We start from the raw sequence: 18,125 nt of genomic DNA, 5'->3' as shown, positions 1-18,125 counted from the left end.
GTAATCTTTAAAAATTAAGCAATTTACATATATATAAAATTCAGAACCAGAAGAACAAGGAGCGAGTGTCTCATTTTATCATCGTCCTGCCAAATCAAAGCCACTCGCTACCCGCCGAAATCACCTAAGTCTGTATCTTTGGAACCCCCCAATTCTACAAAGGCAATGGCAACTATTTCAGACACAGGGCAGGCTTAAGAGTCATTTCTGAAGACGTAACATAAGTCATTTGAGGAGCATTTCAAGAAATTAGCTGTATCCAAAGAAAAAATGGAAACAGGAAGAGTGCAAGATTTCCTATGAAATGTGTATATATTTGTATGTGTGTGTGTTTATATATATATATATATATATACATATATATATATATATATGATTATTATATATATGATTATATATATGACTATATATATATATGATTATATATATATATGATTATATATATGTGATTATATATATATATATATATATGATTATTGAATTGAATGGTTTTATGGAATTTTCTGGTTACTCATCAAAAAACTTGAATTTCCTCCAGCATTCCTGGAAAGCGGTATTCAACATCTGTTTTCTCACATGTTTTTTCTTGTGCTGAGTTGAAACTTGCACTCTAGTCCTAGTTCTCACTTTTGGAGTCATTCATAGTAATTTCTCAGGGAAAGACCACATGGCAGCCATTTAAACAAAGATACCTATCACGCCCTCTCTCATTTTACAAACACTTATAAAATCCTTTCCTATTCATTATAAGACCTGGTTTCCTATCTCTTCTGATTCTTTTCTCTCTACTTGAAACTTACTCCACCTGATGACCACAGCATATTTTCAACTTGCTCATGTCCCAGAGCTAGCTAGTGTCTCTAATTCCAAACGATGCACTTTTACACACTGTGCTTTATATATGACAGATCCAATTCTGTTTTCTAAAGTTAGAGCTCTTAAACTCTCTTGACCAGCATTATTTTTTATATTGTTGTTAAGGGAAGCATGACCTCTCAGTGGACATGGTAGAAAATCCCCGTGCAATCCCTTTTAGGAATCCAGTGCAATAAGGATAAAATTGCTCAGGGAAGCAAAGGATAATAAAGGGACAGTCTTCTGGACAGCAGCTTCAAATTGTTCTGGCTTGGTTAGGGATAGTATGTTGAACAGATTATAGTGCTCTTTGGTGGCCCCCAAAAGTATGGCAGACAATATTGATCTCCTACCTCAAAACACACATCGCATAAGGTCAACAAGTCATGTGTAAAAGAACATAAGTATATGAATCCATGGTTTATACCTGTTCAACTGGTATCAGTTTAATTTAATCTTTATCAAGTGCTTGTCATGTGCTGAGAATGTAGGAATTTAAAATAAAATAATGTTCACACACAATGTGATATATAGAGGATAGATTACAGAATTGTACCCTTGAAACCTATGTAACTTTACTAACCACTGTCACCCCAATAAACTTTAATTAAAAAATAATGTTCACACTCAGGAAGCTCACGTTTTAGACATTTATAATCAACATAATAGAAATAACAAGATGCCGAGTGCAAAAAATATGGCTTATGAACCCTGTGCTGTGGAAACACAGAGTGAGGAGGCATCTGTGTGGGAGGGGGGGGTAGTGACTATTTTATGAAAAAGATGACATTTGGACTGAGTTTCAGCAGCTGAATAAACTTTTAACCGATTAGAAAAGGCCATTCCAGGCTGCATGATGAGCTCAGAGGTATGGCAATTCATGTTCTGTTTATGAACAAATAACTCTGAGAAACTGGAATATCGGAAAAAAAGAGGAATGTAATGAATAAAAAGACTGGAAGAGAAAACTGAGTCCAGTAGAGAGAGATTTGAATGTGCCTCTCTGAAGGATTTGCAAGAAGGCATGGACATGTGTAGCGGAGCACAGGGGGGTCCCTAAGAGCACTTTGTTCCATGAGAATCACACTGCTACTTCATGGGGCAGGGCCTGACCTGTTGTACTCGTGCTACTTGATCCTGTCTCAGTTTTCTGTTGATTAGACCACTTTGGAATCGAGTAACTAAGGTTCATTAGCAGGCAAGTTTCTGAGGCAAATAATTGATCATTTCTAGGCTTTATCTTCATCACCTACAAAATGGGATTGTAGAATCTTGGTGAGGAGTCAATGAAAAACGCGTGACGGGGTTTATCACATGGAATTTCCCATAGTAAGCAAGAAATAGAAACATCCATCAGCACTACTGCCGTCATCATCACCATCATTATCATCTCCATCATCATCCTCATCATCACCATCATCATCATCACCATCACCACCATAACCATCATCATCATCATCATTGTTCTTGGCCAAATCAAATCTTTTCTCGCCAGCATTTAGTAATGGGGTGGAAAAATTAGAGTTTGGTCTGTCATTTACCAAGGTTGCCTGTGTTGGGGAGGGCCTGGTCGGCCAAGTTCATACAACATGAGAAATAGCTGTGGAGAGAGAGAGAGAAACAAAAATGCAGTTGTACAGAAAGAAGCAGACGCATGTCATTGAAACAGCCCTCCCCCCAAAACAAACAAAAAACCAGAAAACTGATTCAACAACTGCTTAGATTTCTTACAGCCTTCATAATCTGGGTGTCATTTCTGCCCTTGAGTTCCTCCCGAAAGCACTGTATCTTTATTATAAATTCCTCTTTTTTGCTCCAGGAAAGTGGGTTAGTGTCACTAGTTTCTAAAAAGAGCCTTTTAATTCAGAAGACTGCATCCCAAACTTGAAAGCAAAATTTCACATTATGAAGATGCAATATGACACTTGGAAGGACCGCCTGACCTGCTGGAGAGCAAACCTAGGCAAAGTTGAATCCTGACCGCCTTTCCTGGGTCTTCTGGAAGGGAACATGCTCGTTGGCAGCTACTTGATCTTGCTGCTGAATGAATCTCTCTCACATCCATGGAGGAGACTAAACATTTCAGTAGACTGCACGAACTCTTTCAGGCCACTAGGGGACCACTGAGCATCGTCTTCTGGCAGGGCAACCCATGCCCCAGAATCTGCTTGCCTGTTGATCAGGTGCTTGGAGTCCAGGAGAGAGGACAGAATTTTGGGTTCAAGCCCAGTGATGAGCTCTGGGGAAATGTTATAGAAGAGCAAGCAGAATGGAAGTCTATTAATGTAGATTCTGTTGGTCTTGGATAAGATGTAAATTCCAAACCTACTGCCATGTAAAGGGATCTTCTCAAAGCAAGTGATAAAAATAAACATTAGAAACTGCCATGAAAATGTCAGAGACCTTCATGGGAATAATTTTGTCCATTATGTTGTTACATTAAATGACTTAATGTTTCTTCTTAGGATAAAATATATTTGCCATTTATACAGGAGTGATTTAATCTGAGAGAGGAAAAATAAATGATGGGGGAGATTTTCAGAGAAGAGGCTAAGAGGTGTTTGATGCACAATTTGGAGCTAATGACTCATCAGTGACTAATGATGTTGCACAAAAGAAACAGACAAACAAAAAAAATATGTAAAAGCTCTCTAACAAATCCTGACCATCAAAGAAACAAATTAATTATTTTAAGATAAGACTTTTAACAGGCTTTGGAGAGAGTATGCCAGGGGTAGAGTATCGAAAAAAAATGTCAGAATTAAAAGAACTGTATAGCTCTGTGGACTCACTGAGAGATTGTTGCCATCGCCTGTTTTGTTATTATGGCACTATATCAATAAGGAATGTGTTAGACATAAAAACAGAAAACCCAACTTGTTCTGGTATAAACAAACAGCTTATTTTTCTTACAGTAGAGATAGGGATGGAGGTAGGCAGCTCCTAGCTTTGGTAGTGAAGCAACAACAGCTGACATGGCTGAATTTCATGTTGTCGTCCTTTGTGGTTGGAAAATGGCTACCTCAGTGTCAGTCATCGTATGTGATTCAACAGAGGAAGTAGAAGAACTGAGTCACATGGCCTTCCCTAGCTACAGAGGAAGTTTAGAAAGTTGTAAGATATTCCATGCTTTCTGAAATGTGACTGTATAAATTAAATGCTCAGATGAATCCTACAAAAAGCTTTTGATACTTCCAATGGAAATCTAGGAAATTGGGCTTATTTTAATAGCAAGGGATATTCCTTTCTTTTGGTTTTGTCAACCTTTATAATGTAGGTGGCCAAGGAAGGTGAAGATTAGGACTGAATGTTAAATTAGCCATAAATGGTCTGTTACAGGAAGGGAACTCCCTTTAGGTAGATGAATTACAAGATACCCCTTCCTCTGGGCTGAAGGCTTAAGAGAGTAGAGTACATGCTACATTTCCGTTGCCACTGGCATGCACACCTTTTAGGCCCATCAAAATCTACACAAATACAACTATGTGCAGAAGCCTGGTGAGACGCTTATGAGGAGTTTGAGAAATATTTTCTCAGTATTTTTCTACATAATATCTTTCTTAATATTTTAAAGATAATCTGCTGATTGCATTATCTCCTAATATGGGTAACCCAGCCTCTGTATAAGGGCTGATAGAAAGAGCGACCTGACATTCAATTAAAGCCCTCAGGCCATCAAAAGGCCTAAATAGTTGAACCATATTAGTTTAGTTCCTCTCAGGATTACCCTTTCTGGGTTGCATTTCTAAGCTACAAACTAATTAAACTAATTATATATATTATATATATATGTATAATAACTAATTATACATATATGTGTGTATATATATATATATATGTATATATGAAACGTTTCTAACAGGAAAGAATAACAATAACTTAGTATCTGTTGTATTACTTCCTACCTGGGAAATTTCTTATAAAATTATGCGATAGGGAAATAATTGTTTTCATGAGAAATTGACATATTTTTCTTTCCACAAACTATGTAACAGAGCATGTTTCCCCTTTTGATTTTGCTGCCTGGAAACTCAGAAGTCAAAACTGAATTATACTTGACTTTTTGTTTTTGTTATTCTTATTCCTATTTTTATGTTATTCTTATTCCTGTTTTCCTATTTCTATTCTACACTTTGGATTTGTCTTTTTTCTATGAGGCTCCTCCATACTTTTGGCACAGTATATAGGATATAAATAAATTTTAGTAAATGCAATAGTTATTGGTGATTTCTGGGGCCACACACTCATTTGGATCAACTTTATACATATTACCTACTGATTACTTTATCTGGAGTAGTGTTTAAACTAAAACCCAAGTAAAATGGAAGAACACAGAATGGAGAAGACATTAACCATAGGAGGAGAGTTGGATCCTGAAGATTCTAGAAAAATCAGACATTAAACTGGAGATTATGTTTTAGAGAAAAGAGGCCATTAGTATGAAGCTCCAGCCAATTTATACTTTGTAACTAAATTAGTAAAATGTCACATATCTTTTCATTTTTAATGTAAAAAGGGAATATTGTTTTATTCATGTCGTTTAAAAATATTACCCTTTTTCTTTATTTTTTAAATAGAATTTTATATTGGCTTCTTTCACTTAGCCATATGCGTATAAGTTTCCTCCATGTCGTTTCATGGCTGGATAGCTAATTTCTCTTAACATTGAATGCTCTTGTATTATTATATTTGGATGTGCCACAGTATATTTATGTATCACTACTGAAGGACCTCTTGGTTGCTCCCAAGTTTTGACAATTATGAATAAAGCTGCTGTAAACACCCATGTGCAAATTTTTGTGTCAAAATAAGTTTTCATCTCCTTGGGATAATTACCAGGGAGCACAATTTTTGCATCATGTGGTAAGAGTAAGTTTAGTTTAGTAAGAAACTGTTTTCCGAAGTGGCTGTACCATTTTGAATTCCCACTAGCCGTGAATGAGGGTTCCTGTTGCTCCACACCCTCACCAGCATGTGGTAGTGTTCGTGTTCTGGATTCAAGTGGATGTGTAGTGATATCTCACTGTTGCTTTACCTCGATTTCTCTAATAACATATGTATGATTTGGAGCATTTTTCCATATGCTTATTTTCCATCCATATGTCTTCTTTGACAAGGTGTCTTGTTAAGGTCTTTGGCCCACTTTTTAATAGAGTTATTTGTTTTCTTATTCTTGAGTTTCAAAAGGTTTTTACGCATTTGGGATAACAGTCTGTTTTTAGATGTGTCTTTTGCAAATATTTTCTCCCCAACTCTGGATTATCTTTTCATTCTCTTGACATTGTCTTTTTCAGTGCAGAAGTTTTTAATTTTAGTGAAGTCCAGTTTCCCAATTATTTCTTTCATGGATTGTGTTTTTAGTGTTGTATCTAAAAAGGTATTACCATCCCCAAGGTCATCTGGTTTTCTCCTATATTATCTTTTAGCAGTTTCATAGTTTTGCATTTTACATGTAGATTTGTGATTCTATTTTGAGCTAATTTTTGAGAATGGTACGAGGTCTCTGTCTAGATGATGATGATGATGATGATGATGGTGATGGTGATGGTGATGGTGATGGTGATGGTGATCATTATTGCATATGGATGTCCACTTGTTCCAGTACCATTCATTGACAAGGTGTCTTTGCTCCATTGCATTACCTTTGCTCCTTTGTCAAATACCAGTTGATATATTTATAGGGGTCTATTCTGTGCTCTGTATTCTGTTCTTTTAATCTGTCTTTTCTTTCACCAGCACACTGTCTTGATTTTAGCTTAATAGCAAGGCTTGAGTCGGGTATCATCATCCTCCAACTTTGTTCTCCTTCAATATTGTATTGGATAGTAGGGATTTTTGACTTTTTATACAAACTTTAGAATCAGTTTGTCAATACCCATGAATAACATTATGGGATTTTTATTGGGATTGCACTGAATCTGTAGATCAAGTTATGAAGAACTGACATCTTGACAATAGTTATTTTATTTTGAAGAGCTTTTTCAAATAAAGAAATGTATAGAGAGCAGTTACCACACAATAGGGAATAAGTATATATACGTAAAATTTCAAATGTTTCTCTAAATCATGTTTTGAAAGAATCTATTATGAAAACATATACACTGCATTTTTTTTTCAAAATGTCAACAAGCATTTAGATCTAATATGTACTAGACCTTACATGAGATTCTACAGATTCAATGAAACAGGCTTGGTTCTGTCATCATGAAGCTTTATTACCTATCTTTTGGTTTATCTTTTAACTACTATGCTAATATTTCTTTTGATCTTCATCTATTTGAAATGGTGTGGTTAAAATGTTCCTCTTTTTTTGTATTCCGTAATTTGATTAGCAAATAGGCAGCGGCCAGATACTGAAGTGTTTTTTAAAGGGGAGACAACAAGAAAAGCACGACACTGCATCTGCCTCCAGAGAAAACATCTCAAGTACGCAATTACCATGTCGCAAACAGGTGATTAACTGGCAGATGCAGAGGTGCAGAGACAGTGGGAATGCGGTTTATGGAGACCTCACATGACGGCTCACTTTTCTTCCAGTTATCAATGGGTTATCTGTTTTTGTTTCATTTGTAAAATCACCTATTCTAGACCACTCTTAGTCTACTTTTCTTTGGAAAATAATTTGAAATCTTAAGTTTTGTTTTATTTCTTCCTCTTCATTTTACCTTTGTGTTTCCTCCTTCAAGCAGGTGGCAAATTCTGTCCTTCTTTGTCTCAGGAGAGTTTGTGGCAGGGGCAGAAAGCCATGAATACACTTCAGCTTCTAGATTTTGTTTCCAGAAAGCCCTATAGTGATCGGCATCAACAAGGTGGTTTGAAAAAAAAGACAGATTACACTCAGACTACAAGTAGATTCCCCAGGCTAGGGGAGTAGAGACACATGGAAGTATATGTCGGTCTGGAAAGAACAAGGTTGCTGTGCCATGCTTCCCACCTACACCACCTGGGAGTCAAAGCGCCAGGATGGAAATGGTGGCCTGGTAGATCAGGCAAATAGGACTGCAAGCATATGTCTGTCCCCCAGGAGTAGCTCAGGAGACACAGAGAACCACTAGATTTCACAGGGCCAGGCAGGCAGAGACCATGGAAGTTCACTGTCAACTCTCTGCACTGATGCTTGAGAACAGATGCCCTGTCCTCAATCCAGGCCTTGGCACTGAATAAGACCCAGTTGCTGTAGCATCAGGGAGGAAGAAGTTTCATTTTTTTTGCATGCCAGAATTTGTCAAGAGAGATTTATGTCTACAACTAATGTCTAATATTCTGGCCTCCTGTTTCTTATTTGCCTTTTGTTTGAATACTGCTTCTTTCACTATTTCATATTCCTTTTTCAGGGCTCTGTTTTGGGTCAAACTAGGAAAAGGATTTGTGGAGAAAACAGGAGCTGTAACAAGAAATAGAAGCAATAATCAGTTTTCTTCTCAAAAACCTCTTTTGGTCTCAGTCTTTAGTTGCAAAATAATACTTCATTTTTTTATTGGTTGTTGGGAGTATTGCGAATTATGCTGAGGCTTGATGCCTAGCTTTTTTTCATGATGCAGTCTGTTACACTGAGGCACATCCCTCAAAGATTTCTGAATATATAATACAAGGAATGGATCTGTTATGATGACTATCACTTTTGATTCCTCTTTACCTTTCAACTCATACTCCAAGTTGCAACTTAAATGTCAGTTTCACAGCTAAATCTACCTATTCTTAATATCTTCCCTCATATAACTAGTTTTGATTCTTCAAGTACATACTTACGCAGCACATGTTACTTGTATTGTGCTCTTATAATGGTAGTTAAATATCGTTTATATAAATCTTTGGTTAAGGGTCTCCCTCCTCCTACTTAGAATGTAAACTGATGTATAAAGAGTTATTTCCATAGCACTTAGTACAATGTTTAACACATAAGTATTTAATAAATATTTCTTGAGTGAGTGTGTGAACGAATGAACTTTGTTTCCTTTCTTCCCAATTATACATGTATACCTGATGTGTGCATACATATATACACATACATATTTCCATCAAAAGACGACATTTTAATAACTGCCATTTTACATCAGATAGAAAAAAACTCAGGTAGTAACATTTCACATGAGAATAAAGTAGATTGGAAAACTGCCAGTTAAGTGAAGGATTTTTTTTTTTTTTCCCTTTCTGCAGCCTCTGCTCTTTCCAAGCTTGCAGAATATTCCAGGAATGCTTATTCAGGGACATTTACACGACCAGGTAAGACCATGGTATGCTATATAATTCAAGGTTGTTATTCAGTTATGCTTCTCTCCTGGAGTGCTCTTTATGTATTTGCACATCTGAGGGAGATTTACGGGGCTTCATATTAGCTTTTTATGCAAAAAAAAAGTCATTGAGAAAAATTTAATTATGTACCTCCAACACCCACAGTGTGCTGGGTAGCAGAATATGAATGTCAAAAAAGAAAATGAATAAGGCAAAAGAAAAATGCAATTCCCAAAGTGTCCAAACCAACCCATTAAGAACTACTTGTAATTTGTCACATCACATCAATCAGTTACATTTGAAGGTCTTGGAAACACAGTCCCTTAAGATTTGTGAAAGATGAAAGGTGGTCTCACTTTGCTCCACAGTTCCTTATTGCTCAAGAGTGGTGCCTTCATTTTAGCTGCTAATAAAAAAGAAATATTACAGGCATACCTATGAGATGTTGTGGGTTCAGTTCCAGACCATTGCAATAAGGCAGGTATCACAAGAAAGCAGGTCACACAAAATATTTGGTTTCCCGGTGCACATAAAAATTAGGTTTCCACTATGCGATAGCCTGTTAAGTGTGCAATAAATAGTATTATGTGTAAAAAAACAATGTACATACCTCCATTAAAAGATACTTGGTTGCTAAAAAATGCTGATAATCACGTGAGCCTTCAACAAGTCATAGACTTTTTGCTGGTGGAAGGTTTTGCCTGCACGTTGATGGCTGCTCACTGATCAGGGTGTTGGTTGCTGAAGTGTGGGGTGGCTGTGGCAATGTCTTAAAATAAGACAACAGGGAAATTTGTTGCATCGATTGATGCTTCCTTTCATGAGTGATTTCTCTGTACCACGTGATGCTGTTTGATAGCAGTTTACCCAGAGTAGAACTTTTTTCCAAAATTGGAGTCAATTCTCTCAAACCCTGCCTCTACTTTATCAGTAAGTTTGTGTAAGATTCTAAATCCTTTGTTGTCATTTCAACAGTCTTCACAGGATCCTCACCAGGAGTAGATTCCATTTTAAGAAACCACTTTCTTTGCTCATCGATAATAAGGAACTCCTCATCCATTAAAGTTTTATCATGAGACAGCAGCAGTTCAGTCATACATTCAGGCTTCACTTCTAATCCTGTTTCTCTTGCTATTTTCTACCACTGCTATAGTTACTTTCTCCACTGAAGTCTTGAACCCCTCAAAGTCATCCGTGAGGCTTGGAATCAATTTCTTTCGTACTCCTGTTAATATTGATATTTTGATCTCTTCACATGAATGAACAGATGTTCTTTACGGCATCTAGAATGGTGAATCCTTTCCAGAAAGTTTTCAGTTTACCTTGACCATCTCCATCAGAGGAATGCTATCTATGGCAGCTGTAGCCTTTATGAAATGTATTTCTTAAATACTAAAACTTGAAATTCAAAATCTCCTTGATCCATGGGCTTGAGAATGACTGTTGTGTTATCAGGCATGAAAACCACAGCGATCTCAATGTACGTATATGGGTTTGGTTTGTGGTTCCCCAGAACAATTACCATAGTAACATGAAAGATCGCTGATCAGAGATCACCATAACAAATATAATAATAATGAAAAAGGTTGAATATTGTAAGTATTACCAAAATGTGACACAGAGACAGGAAGTGAGCAAATGCTGTTGGAAAAATGGCGCCAATGACTAGCTCGACGCAGGTTTGCCCCAAATCTTCAGTTTATATATAAAAAAAACCCACAATATCTGTGAGGTGCAATAAGGTGAAATGCAATTAAACGAGGTATTCCTGTATTCTAGAGGTGAAACCCAGTTACAGGGAGTTTGTTTCTATATAATATGACCTGAATCAGAAACCTCATAAACACATACTGAGTATGTTGTCCTCATAAATGTAAAATAAACATTAAATGAAATTTTATTATTTCTGTTTTATTTCTATTTCTGATGCACAAGACTAGGAAACAACTTTTAAAAGGCATGCAACTTGCTTTTATGATGTGATGTATTTTGTTTAAATCCTACTTTTATTTATTGCTTACATCAGAAAATATAATGCACAATAATAGTGCTTAATTTGAGTATTTAATTAAAATTAATGGGCTATAAAAATGTTTACTTGTTGCAATAATATTATTCAAGCATGCCAATAAATGCCAGTGTGTGAGAAATTAGAATATAAGCGGATATGTATATTATTAAGGAAACTAGATATTTTATCAGTATTTCATTTTTATTTCATTTTTGTATAATAGAAATGTGGATGTAAATGCATAACTATTTCTAATGTTTTTCACTAGGGGTTATTTATAAGGAAATCTCAGTGACTATTTCAGTATTGCATTGCCAGAAATGTGCTTATTTTTTTTTAGTGTAGATTCGTTTTTCAGGTAAATGTGTAGATCAGTCAGCCATAGTAGGCCCCTGTGTACTCTGAGAAACTTCCAAGAAACCTACAGGCTATGTTACATTAAAGCTGGGAAAGAATCAAATTTCAAGCATTCTTATTAAATTATAGTCTCACTTGGTTAGTGCCCACTGAGTGTCCACTGATAGATCAGAAACTCAGCAGAAGAAATGATGGTGTTCTTAGAATTGGCGTGAAGGTAGGAAGGGAGGAGGTAGGGCAATAGAAAAGGGTAGAGCTCTATACTGTGGGCAAAAGATCTACCCAATTTTGTTACCCCCTTTTTTTAGTCAGGCTTCTCTAGAGAAATAGAACAATACGGTATAAAGAGATTTATTCTAAGGAATTGGCACCCATGGTTATGGTGGCTGAGAAAACCCCACAATCTACAGTCAGTAAGCTGGAAACTCAAGAGAGCTGGTGGTGTAAGTTCCCATCTGTGTTTCAAGGCCTGAGAACCAAGGGAACAAATGGTATAAATTTTAGTCCAAGTGCAAGAGAACACCAATGTCCCAGCTTAAAGACAGTGAAGCGGAGAGCGAGAGAGTGAATTCTGCCATACTCCACCTTTTTGTTCTGTTCAGACCTAAGTGATCAGATGATGCCCCACCCCACTATATTGAGGAGGGCAGTCTGCTTGACTCAGCCTACTAATTTACTCGACTACTGATGATAAATGCTAATCTCATACAGAAACACCTTCACAAACACACCCAGAAATAATGTTTAACCAAACATCTGAGCCCCCTGTGCATAGCTCAGTAATGTTGACACAAAATTAACTATCACACCCTTTGTGGTTAGAATACCTGGTTTCAAAATAGCTCCACTACTCTCAAGTTATAAATATTATGTGCTTTCCCTTTTCTCATCTGTGTCAGAGATAATACGAGCTAGTTGTTGTTAGGTTTAAATGAAATAATACATTTAAATTGTTTGGTAAAATGCAGACATTATAAGCTATCACTCAACAAATAGTATCTGCTATTACCATTATTAAAATTAATAGAAAGAATAAAGGTTTGAGGGCATCTGAAATCTACTGTCTTGGTTTTCAAGGGGGCCAGGATGTGTAATCCTATTATGTAACTATGCAGGGCAGAAAGTCAGAACTATTAGACAAACAACATGAATGACTGCCACAGAGAGGTCATGTGGAGAAGGTCAAGCATCAGCTGCATAGAGAAAGGAAAGGAAAGCTGAAGTCAGCTACTCTCCTTTGACTCGTGGGGCCTTATTCACTTAGAAACATGAGCACAATGTTCAGCTCCACCAAAACTGCTATCGTAATTTTGAGTTATTTTGGTGTTCATGTAATTGTCTCATCCAGTATCTATTTTACTTCAATAATGTGCTCACTGAGTCTACTTTAGCCACCTATTCCCAGGGACACATTCTGGAATCTTCAGGACACAGAAAAACCCCACATCAGAAACATATACCAATATTTGCTCTCTGAACACCAGCCCCATCAGTCTAAGGTTCTCATCATATCCAAAGTTCCCATGATTCCCTGGGCATTCATCACTCATTTGACTTATTCTTGGTCAGCCTGAGCCCTCATGTTCTCCAATGAGTATTCTAAGTCTTCATCTCTGAGCCAGCTAATACGGACCATCCTATCTCTATACTCATATAATTGTACAGGAAGTATTTGGTCAGCAAAGATATAAGAGATTTTTTTTCCCATTATTTTAATTTTTATTAAATTTATTGAGGTGGCATTGGTTAGTAAAATTATATAGGTTGCAAGTACACAATTCTATATACATCATTTGTATATTGCATTGTATATTCACCACCCAGAATCAGTTCTCTTTCAATCACCATATATTTGATCCTTTTTATTCTCTTCTACCACTTCCTCTCCCCCCTTACCCTATTGTTTGTTTGTCTTGTTAGTTTGTTGCTTTCAGTTTTATGTCTCAGATGTGAGTGAAATCATGTGGTTCTCAACTTTTTCTGTCTGACTTACTTCACTTAGCATGATAATCTCAAGATCCACCCATGTTGTCACAAATGGCAGTATTTCATCTTTTCTCATGGCCAAGTAATATTCCATTGTAAATACCTATGTACCACATCTTCTTTATCTAATCATCTATCAAAAGACACCTTGGTTGTTTCCATGTCTTGGACGCCGTAAAGAATGCTTCAATGAACATAGAGGAAAAAGAACCTTCATACACTGCTGGTGTGAATGTAAATTGCAACAATCTCTATGGAAAACAGTATGGAGGTTCCTCAAAAAATTAAGAATAGAATGACCATATGATCCAGCAGTGCCTCTTCTGGGGATCTACTCAAGATTCAGGAGATTTTATTGAACACAACTTGCCCTCCAAGACTGAACAAGCAGATGTTCAAGGAGATTGTATAAATTTTAATATCAAATAATTTGCCAATTCTTATACTTCTCTTTTAATGAAACATGATTGGGAATATCCTAAAGCATTATTGAACTAAGATAATATTCCTCTGTGCAGATTTCAAATCACACAGCCCCCAAAATAAAATAAGAGTAAGGAAGTCCAGTGAACTTCTTATTATTTTTTGATTCATGACAGCCCTTCTGATTTTAAAAAATATTATGTATGAAATTATTTCAATGTTTTGTTTATTACTTTTGGAAGAATCTGTGCAGATGTTTATTTAACCTGATGGGTTATATAAAACTGAACACCAGAAACACCAACATGCAAAAGGGAAGGAGAGTGTAAAGAAAAATATGGAGAAATTTTGCAACTTTAATTCTTTGTGGTGAGAAATCTTTTCCCATTCCTTAATATTTTAAATAACTCATGAATAGATTCTTTAGCACCTCATACCACACCTCAAAAATCAGTTTCTATGGCTAATATATCACATGGAGACTTGGTGCAATAAAGAGTTTTTATACCTTTCCCACCTTAACCAATGTTCACAGAAGGCTCTAAGTATGTCCAAGAAATGAAACTTGTTTGTTTAATAGAGATATTCTAACCCTATTGGCTGAAAAATAATAAAAGAAAGTGATTGTTTAGATGTTTGTTCTTTGACAGCCACACACATCAAAGAGATTCACTAAGATTGGGTAAGTGTCAATAGATTTAAATTTTTCTGATCAGTTAATTTTCAATTCTACTTTAATATTAGGTCTCCATATGTGTTTTTTCAGTAACAATCTTATTGGTGTATAATTCAATTCACATGCCTTAAAATTCACCCTTAAAATTATATAGTTCAGTTGTTTTTGATACATTTACAAGGTTGTGTAACCATCACCACTGTCTAATTCCAGAAGACTTCACACTAAAAAGAAACTCGTTTGCATGCAATCCCATTTTTCCCTCTCCCTAAGTCCCTGGCAACTACTAATCTACTTTCTATTTCTACAAATTTGCCTATTCTGAACATGTCATGGAAATGTAACCATACAACATGTGGCCTATTGCGACTGGCTTCTTTCATTTAGCATTTTCTCAAGGCTAATCCATGTGGTAGCATGTATCATGGAAAAAAAATTATGAGGAAAGATAGTAGAGAGTGTTCCCATATACCCCATACCCCGTTTCCTATTATTAGCATTTTATGTTACTATGGCACGTTTGTTACAGTTAATGAACCAATATCAATACACTATTATTAACTAAAATCTCTATTTATATTTCACTTGTTTTTGTCTAATGGATTTTTTCTGCTTCAGAGTTTCATCCAATATATCACATTACATTTAGTCACCATGACTTCTTAGGCTTCTCTTGGCTGTGATGTTTCTCAGAATTTCCTCATTTTCAATTGCCTTGAGTATTATGAGGAGTACTTTTCAAATATTTCACAGCATGTCCCTCCATTGGGATGTGTCTGATGATATTCTCATGATTAGATTTGGGTTATGGGTTAAGTGAAGGCAATTCCTGAAAATAAAGAGCCATTTTCATCTCTCATCAAAGGTACTTACTATCAACAGGATTCATTATTGTTGAACTTGACTTTGAAAATCTTGCTGAAATAGTGTTTGTCAGATTCCTCCAATGTGAAGTTACTCTTTTCCCTGTCTTTCCATGTTGTACTCTTTGGACAAAAGTCATTATGTGCAGGCTACATTAAGAGGTGAGGGGTTACCCTTCTACCTGAAGGCAGAGTATCTACATGAATAGTTTGTAGTTCTTCTGCATGGGAGAATTGTCTTTTCCCGCTATTTATTTACTTTTTCAAATATTTATTTATACCAGAACTTCATTTTATTTCTGAACAATATTCCATTGTATAGCTATATCACATTTTGTTTATCCATTGATCAGTGAATGAATGTTTGGATTATTTCTGTTTCTTTTGGCTACTGTGAGTAATGTGCTATGAATATTTGTATAGAGGCTTTTGTCTGAATGTGAGTTTTCACATCCTTTGGGTACTAGGAGTGGAATTGCTGGGTCATATGGCAAATTAATGTTTAACATACGGAGAAACTCCCCAAATCTTTTCCTAAGTGGCCATATTATACCCCTTGCCCCCAGCAATACATGAGGGTTCTGTTTTCTCCACATTCTTGCTAACACTTAACATTTTGCATCTTTTTTTTTTTTCAATTTTAGCCATCCTGAAGTGTCAATTCACCTTGGTTTTGGTCCTCATTTATGTAACGATTAATGATTTTGAGCATCTTGTCATATGCCTATTGGCCATTTATGTATCTTCTTTGGAAATATTTATTCAAATCTTTTTACCTATTTTTGTTTGAGTCTTTTTATTGTTGAGGGTAAGAATTCTTTATTTATTCTGTATAGAATTCCCCTTTCAGAACATGAATTTGGAACATTTACCACATTCTGTGAGTTGCTTTTGCACTTTCTTGACAGTGTCTTTTGAAGCACGTTAAAAAAAAAATTTTTTTTGATGAAACCCATTTTATGTCTTTATGTCACCTATTATTTTGATGTCATATCCAAGAACATGAAAATGCATTCTAGTGGTTTTTCCTAAGACTTTTATAGATTCCATTATTTTATTCATGTCCATGATCAATTTTGAGTTAATTTGCATAAATTGTGTAAGATAGGTAACCAACTTTATTTCTTTGCATATAAATTTATCCGTTTATGCCAGGACTATTTGTTGTGAAGACAATTCTTTCCTGTTTTTGAAACCCTTTTCAAAATCAATTGACTATAAATGTAAAGTCTTATTTCTAGAGTCTCAATTCTATTCCATGATCTGTATGCCTAGCTTTATACTAGTACCGCATTAGTTGATTATGTAACTTTGTAGTAAAATATGAAATTGGAAAGGGTAAGTATTATAACTTTGTTCTTCTTTTAACATTGTTTATTCTGTGTCCCTTTCATTGCCACATGAATTTTGTGATTACATTGCAAAATTATCAGCAGGGATTTTGATAGATTGCATAGAATTTGCAGATAAATCGAGGGACTGTTACCACCTTTACAATAATAAATCTTCCTATCCATGGACATAAAATGTCTTTCCATCTTTTTAAGTTTTCTTTTGTTTCTTAAAATAGTATTTTGTAGTTTTAAGTATGCAAGTCTTTCACTCTTTTGTTAAATTAATTTGAAAGTATTTTATTATTTTGTTCCAATTCAATTGAAATTGTTTTCATAACTACAATTATATATGGTTCATTTTACTGCTATAGAAACATAAGAGATTTTTGTATATTTATTTTATACCTTACTGAGCTTCTCTTTTAGTTCCAAAGCCTTTACGAGGCATCCCCAGAATTCTCTACGTACAAAATTTTGGCATCTTTGAATATATGGTATTACTTCTTCCTTTCCAATATTAATAGCTAACATTGTGTCTTCATACATATAACTAGTAGTTGGAGAAAGAAAACTATATTCTGTGGTGATTAGTGGATATCTTATTAGACATGGTGTCTGAGTCCAAAACTAAGTCCTACTTAATGTAGAAAAAATTAGTTGAACAGAAAAGTTTCAACAGGAGAAAATAAAGGCCATGAAGAGGATAGTTAGAAGACAGGAAAGAAACGCATTGATCACGGAAATGGGTTATAGATGAGGTGTCCTTAGCCAAACCCATGGACCTCATTCCAGGAGAAAGTATGGTGTTAAGTGAAACTGGTCATGTTAATTGGCAATCAAAATCTAACACAGAGTAAAAACAGAAACAAATTTTTGAGTTAAGAGGAATAACTATTCCTTATGGAGATACCAGTCACATACAAATATAGAACCTGTGTGAAAGGTTCGTAGTAATGTCTGTGCTCTATGAAACCATCTCTAAATGGTGTGTCCTCTCTCTCATTTATTCTCTGATATTATAGCCTACTGCTCCCCTCTCCCATCACTCAACATACATGCAGAGATTATGTCTGGTCATAAAAATTCTGGTCTTTTTCCTGTGGACTTTGGAATTCTATACTTGATCTTCGTCTGTTAAGAGTGTGATATCCTAGGAGATGTTACTATAAATTATTTACTATATAAATTAGTAGTAGTAGTATAAATTATTTATTATATTATTCAGGCTCCCTTCCTCTCTTATTTTATGCTGTTTTGGTATATGTATACATGAAGATAATGTTTTTGACCTGGCCACGAGGGAGGCATGTTACACATTTTAGCCAATTAACGTCTTTCTCCTGGGATTTTGGACTCTGAATTTGTGTAACAATGGACAGTGTTCATGC

General features: G+C 35.6%; 1 long non-coding RNA gene across 1 annotated transcript in view; it reads left to right on the top strand.

Annotated features, from left to right (window-relative positions):
* LOC141567303 (uncharacterized) overlaps positions 1 to 9,082 on the top strand; it is a 55,793-nt gene extending 46,711 nt beyond the window's left edge. The window contains exon 2 of the long non-coding RNA XR_012489865.1: positions 9,013 to 9,082. This is a non-coding gene — a long non-coding RNA (uncharacterized LOC141567303). The remainder of the gene's footprint in view (positions 1 to 9,012) is intronic.
* The last annotated feature ends 9,043 nt before the right edge of the window (positions 9,083 to 18,125 follow it).

This window comes from Rhinolophus sinicus, linkage group LG10 (genome assembly GCF_036562045.2).
Source record: "Rhinolophus sinicus isolate RSC01 linkage group LG10, ASM3656204v1, whole genome shotgun sequence".
Classification (NCBI taxonomy): domain Eukaryota; kingdom Metazoa; phylum Chordata; class Mammalia; order Chiroptera; family Rhinolophidae; genus Rhinolophus; species Rhinolophus sinicus.
The sequence above is the reverse complement of the archived record's forward strand: the minus strand, read 5'-3'. Positions and strand labels throughout refer to the sequence as shown.